We start from the raw sequence: 9,782 nt of genomic DNA on the forward strand, positions 1-9,782 counted from the left end.
CTTGATTTGGGTTCTAAAATCTACCTGAAAAAAATCACTACATCAATCAGTGGGAGAAAAATATTGGCCTCAGGGCTTGTGTGCCACTCCTTACTCCTGTGTGTGTCATCCCTCACTCAGTGGGCCATAGAAAGCCTATTTATTTTTTTGCTTGATTTGGGTTCTAAATTCTACCTGAAAAAATCAATAAAAAAATCAGTGGGAGATTAATATTGGCCTTTGGGCTTGTGTGCCAGTCCTAAGCGTGCCATCTCTCTCTCTCAGATAGTGGGCCATAGAAAGCCTATTTATAATTTTTTTTATTGGGTTTATAAATTTTCCCTGGAACAAAAAAAAAAAAAGTGGGAGATTAATATTGGCCTCTGGGCTTGTGTGCCAGTCCTGAGCGTGCCATCTCTCTCACAAATAGTGGGCCATAGAAAGCCTATTTATTTTTTTTTTTTTGGTTTTATAAATTCTCCCTGAAAAAAAAAAGGGAGATTAATATTGGCCTTTGGGCTTGTGTGCCAGTCCTAAGCGTGCCATCTCTCTCTCTCAGATAGTGGGCCATAGAAAGCCTATTTATTTATTTTTTTATTGGGTTTATAAATTTTCCCTGAAAAAAAATAAAAAGTGGGAGATTAATATTGGCCTCTGGGCTTGTGTGCCAGTCCTGAGCGTGCCATCTCTCTCACAAATAGTGGGCCATAGAAAGCCTATTTATGTTTTTGGTTGATTTGGGTTCTAAATTCTACCTGAAAAAATCAATAAATCAATCAGTGGGAGATAAATATTGGCCTCTGGGCTTGTGTGCCACTCCTGACTCCTGTGTGCGTCATCTCTCACTCAGTGGGCCATAGAAAGCCTTTTTTTGTTTTATTTGTTTTCTAAATTCTCCCTGAAAAAATCATTTTATTTTATTTGGTTTCTAAATTCTTCCTGAAAAAATCATTTTATTCTATTATTTTTTTTTCCTAAAGTCTCCCTGAAAAAAAAACCAAAAACAAATCAGTGGGAGATTAATATTGCCCTTTCTGCTTGTGTGCCAGTCTTGACTCCTGGGTGTGCCATCTCTCTCTCTCTCTCCAATTGTGGGCCATAGAAAGCCTATTATTTTTTTAGCTTGATTTGGGTTCCAAAATCTACCTGAAAAAAATCACTACATCAATCAGTGGGAGATAAATATTGGCCTCTGGGCTTGTGTGCCACTCCTGACTTCTGTGTGCGTCATCTCTCACTCAGTGGGCCATAGAAAGCCTTTTTTTGTTTTATTTGTTTTCTAAATTCTCCCTGAAAAAATCATTTTATTTTATTTGGTTTCTAAATTCTTCCTGAAAAAATCATTTTATTCTATTTTTTTTTCCTAAAGTCTCCCTGAAAAAAAAAAAAAAATCAAATCAGTGGGAGATTAATATTTACATTTGTGCTTCAGTGACAGTCCTGCGTGTGTGGCATCTCTCTCATTTGTTGCCACCAACAACAGAGTGTGTAACATTGTGCCTGATTTTCGTTGTGGTCTCACTCACCTGTAAAGGGGTAGCTAAATCATACTGAAGTTATAGCTCACCGTGTAAGTTGTGTGACAGCAACAAATACCGTTAGTTTGTTTACGTTTTTAAAACAATGAGGAAGTCTGGTGGAAGAGGTCGTGGCCGGGGGCGTTCATTGTCAGCTGGTAATGAGGGTAGTGGTAGTGGTGGAGCATCAGCTGGTCGTGGGAAAAAAAATATTGCACCTAAGTCTGGAGCTGTGGAGCCAGGTTCGTCGTCTGGCTACACAAGGCCTCGAACGCTCCCTTTTCTGGGAGTAGGAAAACCGCTTTTAAAGCCGGAGCAGCAAGAGCAAGTTTTGGCTTATCTTGCTGACTCAGCCTCTAGCTCTTTTGCCTCCTCTCGTGAAACTGGTAAATGTCAAAGCAGCGCGTCGTTAGTGGATGTTCACGGTCAGGGACAAGTCGCTTCCTTGTCCTCTTCAGCAAAAACAACAACAGAGAAGAATGCAGCAGGCGACACAACGGGTTACTCCATGGAGCTCTTTACACATACCGTCCCTGGCTTAGAAAGTGAAGCAGTTAACAGTCCATGCCCATTACAAGTTGAATCTGACATGGAGTGCACTGATGCACAGCCACAGCCAGACTACTATGCTGGTCCTTTGACTCAGACCACAACATTGCCCTCGCAGGGTAATGATCAAGAATCAGACCCTGATGAGACTATGTTGCCCCATCACGAACGCTATACCACCGACCGACACGGTGACACAGACGAAGTTGCACACGAGCTACAAGAAGAGGTAATAGATGACCCAGTTCTTGACCCCGATTGGCAGCCATTGGGGGAACAGGGTGCAGGCGGCAGCAGTTCTGAAGCGGAGGAGGAGGGGCCGCAGCAGGCATCAACATCGCAACAGGTTCCATCTGCCGGGCCCGTATCTTGCCCAAAACGCGTGGCAAAGCCAAAACCTGTTGGAGGACAGCGTGGCCATCCGGTTAAAGCTCAGTCTGCAATGCCTGAAAAGGTATCCGATGCTAGAAAGAGTGCAGTCTGGCATTTTTTTAAACAACATCCAATTGATCAGCGCAAAGTCATCTGTCAAAAATGTTCAACTACCTTAAGCAGAGGACAGAATCTGAAAAGTCTCAATACAAGTTGCATGCATAGACATTTAACCACCATGCATTTGCAAGCCTGGACTAACTATCAAATGTCCCTTAAGGTTGTAGCACCCTCGGCCAATGAAGCTAGTCAGCAACGCAACATCCCTTCCGGCAGTGTAGGGCCACCATTTTCCGCACCACCTGCAGTATCTGTGCAGGTTTCTTTGCCAGGCCAAAGCAGTCAGGGTCAGGGAATCACCAGTTTCGTAGTAGGAAACACTGCATCTAGGGCACCGGCGGCAACAATACCATCTCCCACCGTCTCTCAGTCTGCCATGTCCACCGGCACCCCCGCTAGTTCCACGATCTCCAGCTCTCCAGTCCAGCTCACCCTACATGAGACTATGGTTAGAAAAAGGAAGTACTTAGCCTCGCATCCGCGTACACAGGGTTTGAACGCCCACATAGCTAGACTAATCTCGTTAGAGATGATGCCCTACCGGTTAGTTGAAAGCGAAGCTTTCAAAGCCCTGATGGACTACGCTGTACCACGCTACGAGCTACCCAGTCGACACTTTTTTTCCAGAAAAGCCATCCCAGCCCTCCACCAGCATGTTAAAGAGCGCATCGTCCATGCACTCAGGCAATCTGTGAGCACAAAGGTGCACCTGACAACAGATGCATGGACCAGTAGGCATGGCCAGGGACGTTACGTGTCCATCACGGCACACTGGGTGAATGTTGTGGATGCAGGGTCCACAGGGGACAGCAAGTTTGGGACAGTTCTGCCTAGCCCACGGTCTAGGAAACAGTTGGCTGTAGCCGTTCGCACCCCCTCCTCCTCCTCTTCGTCCTCCTGCAGAAGCGAGAGCTCGTCCACAGACCGCAGTCGCACAACCACTCCATCCGCAGCTGCCACTGTTGCACACCAGGTCTCCCATTATGGGGCAGCTCCTGGCAAACGTCAGCAGGCTGTATTGGCTATGAAGTGTTTGGGCGACAACAGACACACCGCGGAAGTTCTGTCCGAGTTCTTGCAGAAAGAAACGCAGTCGTGGCTGGGCACTGTAGATCTTGAGGCAGGCAAGGTAGTGAGTGATAACGGAAGGAATTTCATGGCTGCCATCTCCCTTTCCCAACTGAAACACATTCCTTGCCTGGCTCACACCTTAAACCTGGTGGTGCAGTGCTTCCTGAAAAGTTATCCGGGGTTATCCGACCTGCTCCTCAAAGTGCGTGGATTTTGCTCACATATCCGCCGTTCGCCCGTACACTCCAGCCGTATGCAGACCTATCAGCGTTCTTTGAACCTTCCCCAGCATCGCCTAATCATAGACGTTGCAACAAGGTGGAACTCAACACTGCACATGCTTCAGAGACTGTGTGGACAGAGGCGGGCTGTTATGTTTTTGTGGGAGGATACACATACACGGGCAGGCAGTAGGATGGCAGACATGGAGTTGTCAGGTGTGCAGTGGTCGAAGATTCAAGACATGTGTCAAGTCCTTCAGTGTTTTGAGGAATGCACACGGCTGGTTAGTGCAGACAACGCCATAATAAGCATGAGCATCCCCCTAATGCGTCTGCTGATGCAAAGTTTGACGCACATAAAGGATCAGGCGTCTGCAGCTGAGGAAGAGGAAAGCCTTGATGACAGTCAGCCATTGTCTGGCCAGGGCAGTGTACAGGACGAGTTAGCGGGCGAAGAGGAGGAGGAGGACGAGGAGGATGATGGGGATGATTATATTTTTAATGAGGAAGCTTTTCCGGGGCCACTGGAAATTGGTGGCGCGGCAAGGCCGGGTTCTGGTTTTTGGAGGGACACAAGTGACGTGGATTTGCCTGAAACTGCCCCTCAACCAAGCACAACCGCAGATTTGAGAACTGGAACTTTGGCCCACATAGCGGATTATGCCTTACGTATCCTCAAAAGGGACACACGCATAACTAAAATGATGAACGATGACGATTACTGGTTGGCCTGCCTCCTTGATCCTCGCTATAAAGGCAAATTGCAAAATATAATGCCACATGAGAACTTGGAACTAATATTAGCAACCAAACAATCAACTCTTGTTGACCGTTTGCTTCTGGCATTCCCTGCACACAGCGCCCGTGATCGTTCTCACACGAGCTGCAGGGGCCAGCAGACCAGAGGAGTTAGAGGGGCAGAAATCAGAAGTGGCGTTGGCCAGAGGGGTTTTCTGACCAGGTTGTGGAGTGATTTTGCTATGACCGCAGACAGGACAGGTACTGCAGCATCAATTCAAAGTGACAGGAGACAACATTTGTCCAGTATGGTTACAAACTATTTTTCATCCCTTATCGATGTTCTCCCTCAACCGTCATTCCCATTTGATTACTGGGCATCAAAATTAGACACCTGGCCAGAATTGGCAGAATATGCATTGCAGGAGCTTGCTTGCCCGGCAGCTAGTGTCCTATCAGAAAGAGTATTCAGTGCTGCAGGTTCAATACTAACAGAAAAAAGGACTCGTCTGGCTACCCAAAATGTAGATGATCTAACCTTCATTAAAATGAACCACAACTGGATTTCGAAATCTTTTGCCCCACCTTGCCCGGCTGACACCTAGCTTTCCTATGAAAAGGTCTTGCCTGTGGACTATTCTGAATGCCTTTTCCAATCTCGTAATTTTCTGCACCTGATTGTCCAGCATACGACATGTTTACACCTCACTAAATGGCCAAACTCCCCACACGGGGCCGTGGTATCGACACTTGGCGACAGCACCCGTGAGAGTGCAGTTTGTCTGAAGAGGTGGGTGAGCCCGCTTTTGGTCGACGGCACTGCCACTGGGTCCCTCCTAGTACAATAAAGTGTCTCTGGCGGTGGTGGTGCGCACCCAACGTCAGACACACCGTTGTAATATGAGGGGCCCTGGGCCTGTACCACCGGCCACAAGACAGTTCCCCCCCCCCCAGCTCAAACAGTGCTCTACCACTTGCAAAATTATCTCACAGCTCCACCAATGTTTAGTCTATGCGCTGACATCCTTCAATGCCTGCCACTGACAATACCATTGTATTGACATTTTTGTTATGTTAGGCCTTCGAAGCCTGTCTGCGGTCACTCCTTCTACTATGCCTCCACTGACCACACCACTGCTGCCCGTGTACCCCTGGAACCAATTTAAAATTGCCTACAGCCAGCCCAATTTTTTTATTTTAGGCCTTCGATGCCTGTCTGCGGTCACTCCTTCCACTAGGCCTCCACTGACCACACCACTGCTGCCCGTGTACCCCTGGAACCAATTTAAAATTGCCTACAGCCATGTGTTATTATTTTAGGCCTTCGATGCCTGTCTGCGGTCACTCCTTCCACTAGGCCTCCACTGACCACACCACTGCTGCCCGTGTACCCCTGGAACCAATTTAAAATTGCCTACAGCCAGCCCAATTTTTTTATTTTAGGCCTTCGATGCCTGTCTGCGGTCACTCCTTCCACTAGGCCTCCACTGACCACACCACTGCTGCCCGTGTACCCCTGGAACCAATTTAAAATTGCCTACAGCCATGTGTTATTATTTTAGACCTTCGATGCCTGTCTGCGGTCACTCCTTACAATATGCCTCCACTGACCACACCACTGCTGCCCGTGTACCCCTGGAACCAATTTAAAATTGCCTACAGCCAGCTCAATTTTTTTATTTTAGGCCTTCGATGCCTGTCTGCGGTCACTCCTTCCACTAGGCCTCCACTGACCACACCACTGCTGCCCGTGTACCCCTGGAACCAATATAAAATTGCCTACAGCCAGCCCAATTTTTTTATTTTAGGCCTTCGATGCCTGTCTGCGGTCCGATCTTTCTACTACTACTACACTGACCAGGCCACTGCTGCCCGTGTTCCCCTGGAACCAATTTAAAATTGCCAACAGCAATGTGTTATTATGTTAGGCCTTCGATGCCTGTTTGCGGTCACTCCTTCCAATAGTTCTCCACTGACCAGACCAATGCTGGCCGTGTACCCCTGGAGCCCAGCTGAAAGTGCATGTAGCCTCCTTTTTTTCTTTGTTTTATATTTAGAAAGCCCAGATGAACTACGCTGTGCAACGGTTCAAGCTACCCAGTCGACATTTCTTTTGCGAGAAAAGCCATCCCAGCCCTCCACCGGCATGAAAAAGTCTGCATTGTCATAGCACTCAGGCAATCAAACAGTAGAAAGGTGCACCTGACAAGAGACGCATGGACCAGTAGGCATGTCCACAAAAAGTTACGTGTCCATTACGGCGCACTGGGTTAATGTGTTGGATGCATGGTCCACAGGGGACAGCCTACAAAGTCTGTCTGCAGTCCCTAATTCCAATTTTCCTCCGCTGACCACACCACTGCTGCCCGTGTACCCCTGGAACCAATTTTACAGTGTCTACAGCCTAATTTTGTTATGTTAGGCCTACTACGCCTGTCTGCGGTCCCTCCTTCCAATACTCGTCCACTGACCACACCACTGCTGCCCGTGGACCCCTGGAACCTATTTTTAATTGCATAGAGCATCCTTTTTTAATAGTAGGCGTACAAAGTCTGTCTGCGGTCCACTATTGAAATTGTCCTCCACTGCCCAGAGCACTGCTGCTTGTGTACCCCTGTAACTTTTGTAAGCTGCAGTGAGCCACATTTTTGGGTTAAGTCCTACTACCTGTGTCTGTCTGCGCCACTCAATTCAGCTGTGTTCCTTTGAAAAAAGCTGAGCGTCAATAGTCTTGTTTTCAGCCTCTAGGAATTTTAAAACTGCATTGGGGGTACAACTTTGGTAGGGCCTACTAACGGTGTCTGCCTCCCCAAGGTGTGCCCCAGGTTTCCTCGCCATTGCTTCGATCTTAATGCTCTCGTTTAGTAGTTGTTGGAAACTACACTGCATTAGGCCTACAAATTGGGTATGGGGTGTAGAGAGATGGTGTGTTCCACTCCAAGGTGTTCTCCAGGTTACCTTTCCTGAGCTCCGATCTTCCGGCTCTCGTTTAGTAGTTGTTGGAAACTACACTGCATTAGGCCTACAAATTGGGTATGGGGTGTAGAGAGATGGTGTGTTCCACTCCAAGGTGTTCTCCAGGTTGCCTTTCCTGAGCTTCGATCTTCATGCTCTCGTTTAGTAGTTGTTGGAAACTACACTGCATTAGGCCTACAAATTGGGTATGGGGTGTAGAGAGATGGTGTGTTCCACTCCAAGGTGTTCTCCAGGTTGCCTTTCCTGAGCTTCGATCTTCCGGCTCTCGTTTAGTAGTTCTTGGAAACTACACTGCATTAGGCCTACAAATTGGGTATGGGTGTAGAGAGATGGTGTGTTCCACTCCAAGGTGTTCTCCAGGTTGCCTTTCCTGAGCTTCGATCTTCCGGCTCTCGTTTAGTAGTTGTTGGAAACTACGCTGCATTAGGCCTACAAATTGGGTATGGGGTGTAGAGAGATGGTGTGTTCTACTCCAAGGTGTTCTCCAGGTTACCTTTCCTGAGCTCCGATCTTCCGGCTCTCGTTTAGTAGTTGTTGGAAACTACACTGCATTAGGCCTACAAATTGGGTATGGGGTGTAGAGAGATGGTGTGTTCCACTCCAAGGTGTTCTCCAGGTTGCCTTTCCTGAGCTTCGATCTTCCGGCTCTCGTTTAGTAGTTGTTGGAAACTACGCTGCATTAGGCCTACAAATTGGATATGGGGTGTAGAGAGATGGTGTGTTCCACTCCAAGGTGTTCCCCAGGTTTCCTTGCAAATGCTTCGATCTTCATGCTCTCGTTTAGTAGTTGTTGGAAACTACACTGCATTAGGCCTACAAATTGGGTATGGGGTGTAGAGAGATGGTGTGTTCCACTCCAAGGTGTTCTCCAGGTTACCTTTCCTGAGCTCCGATCTTCCGGCTCTCGTTTAGTAGTTGTTGGAAACTACACTGCATTAGGCCTACAAATTGGGTATGGGGTGTAGAGAGATGGTGTGTTCCACTCCAAGGTGTTCTCCAGGTTACCTTTCCTGAGCTCCGATCTTCCGGCTCTCGTTTAGTAGTTGTTGGAAACTACACTGCATTAGGCCTACAAATTGGGTATGGGGTGTAGAGAGATGGTGTGTTCCACTCCAAGGTGTTCTCCAGGTTGCCTTTCCTGAGCTTCGATCTTCCGCCTCTCGTTTAGTAGTTGTTGGAAACTACGCTGCATTAGGCCTACAAATTGGGTATGGGGTGTAGAGAGATGGTGTGTTCCACTCCAAGGTGTTCCCCAGGTTTCCTCGCCAATGCTTCGATCTTCATGCTCTCGTTTAGTAGTTGTTGGAAACTACACTGCATTAGGCCTACAAATTGGGTATGGGGTGTAGAGAGATGGTGTGTGTTCCACTCCAAGGTGTTCTCCAGGTTACCTTTCCTGAGCTCCGATCTTCCGGCTCTCGTTTAGTAGTTGTTGGAAACTACACTGCATTAGGCCTACAAATTGGGTATGGGGTGTAGAGAGATGGTGTGTTCCACTCCAAGGTGTTCTCCAGGTTGCCTTTCCTGAGCTTCGATCTTCATGCTCTCGTTTAGTAGTTGTTGGAAACTACACTGCATTAGGCCTACAAATTGGGTATGGGGTGTAGAGAGATGGTGTGTTCCACTCCAAGGTGTTCTCCAGGTTGCCTTTCCTGAGCTTCGATCTTCCGGCTCTCGTTTAGTAGTTCTTGGAAACTACACTGCATTAGGCCTACAAATTGGGTATGGGGTGTAGAGAGATGGTGTGTTCCACTCCAAGGTGTTCTCCAGGTTGCCTTTCCTGAGCTTCGATCTTCCGGCTCTCGTTTAGTAGTTGTTGGAAACTACGCTGCATTAGGCCTACAAATTGGGTATGGGGTGTAGAGAGATGGTGTGTTACACTCCAAGGTGTTCTCCAGGTTGCCTTTCCTGAACTTCTATCTTCAGGCTCTCATTAAATTGTGGTTAAACGGAACAACTGCATTTGGCGTACTAGTTGGTTTGGGGCCTACTATCGGTGTCTGCCACTCCTTGCTGTTCTCCTGGTTTCCTGTCCTGACATTCCATTTTCAGGCTCTCGTTAAGTAGTTGTTAATGTTAGACTGCATTTGGCCTACTAGTTGGGTTGGGGCCTACTATCGGTGTCTGCCACTCCTTGCTGTTCTCCTCCACTGAACAAAGCTGTGCCGCCTGTTTACTACGGTTGCCAATTTTGAACTGCATTTCGACTACTTACTGATTTGGGCCTACTCTCTGTGTC

The sequence above is a fragment of the Ranitomeya imitator genome, chromosome 3 (assembly GCF_032444005.1).
Source record: "Ranitomeya imitator isolate aRanImi1 chromosome 3, aRanImi1.pri, whole genome shotgun sequence".
Classification (NCBI taxonomy): domain Eukaryota; kingdom Metazoa; phylum Chordata; class Amphibia; order Anura; family Dendrobatidae; genus Ranitomeya; species Ranitomeya imitator.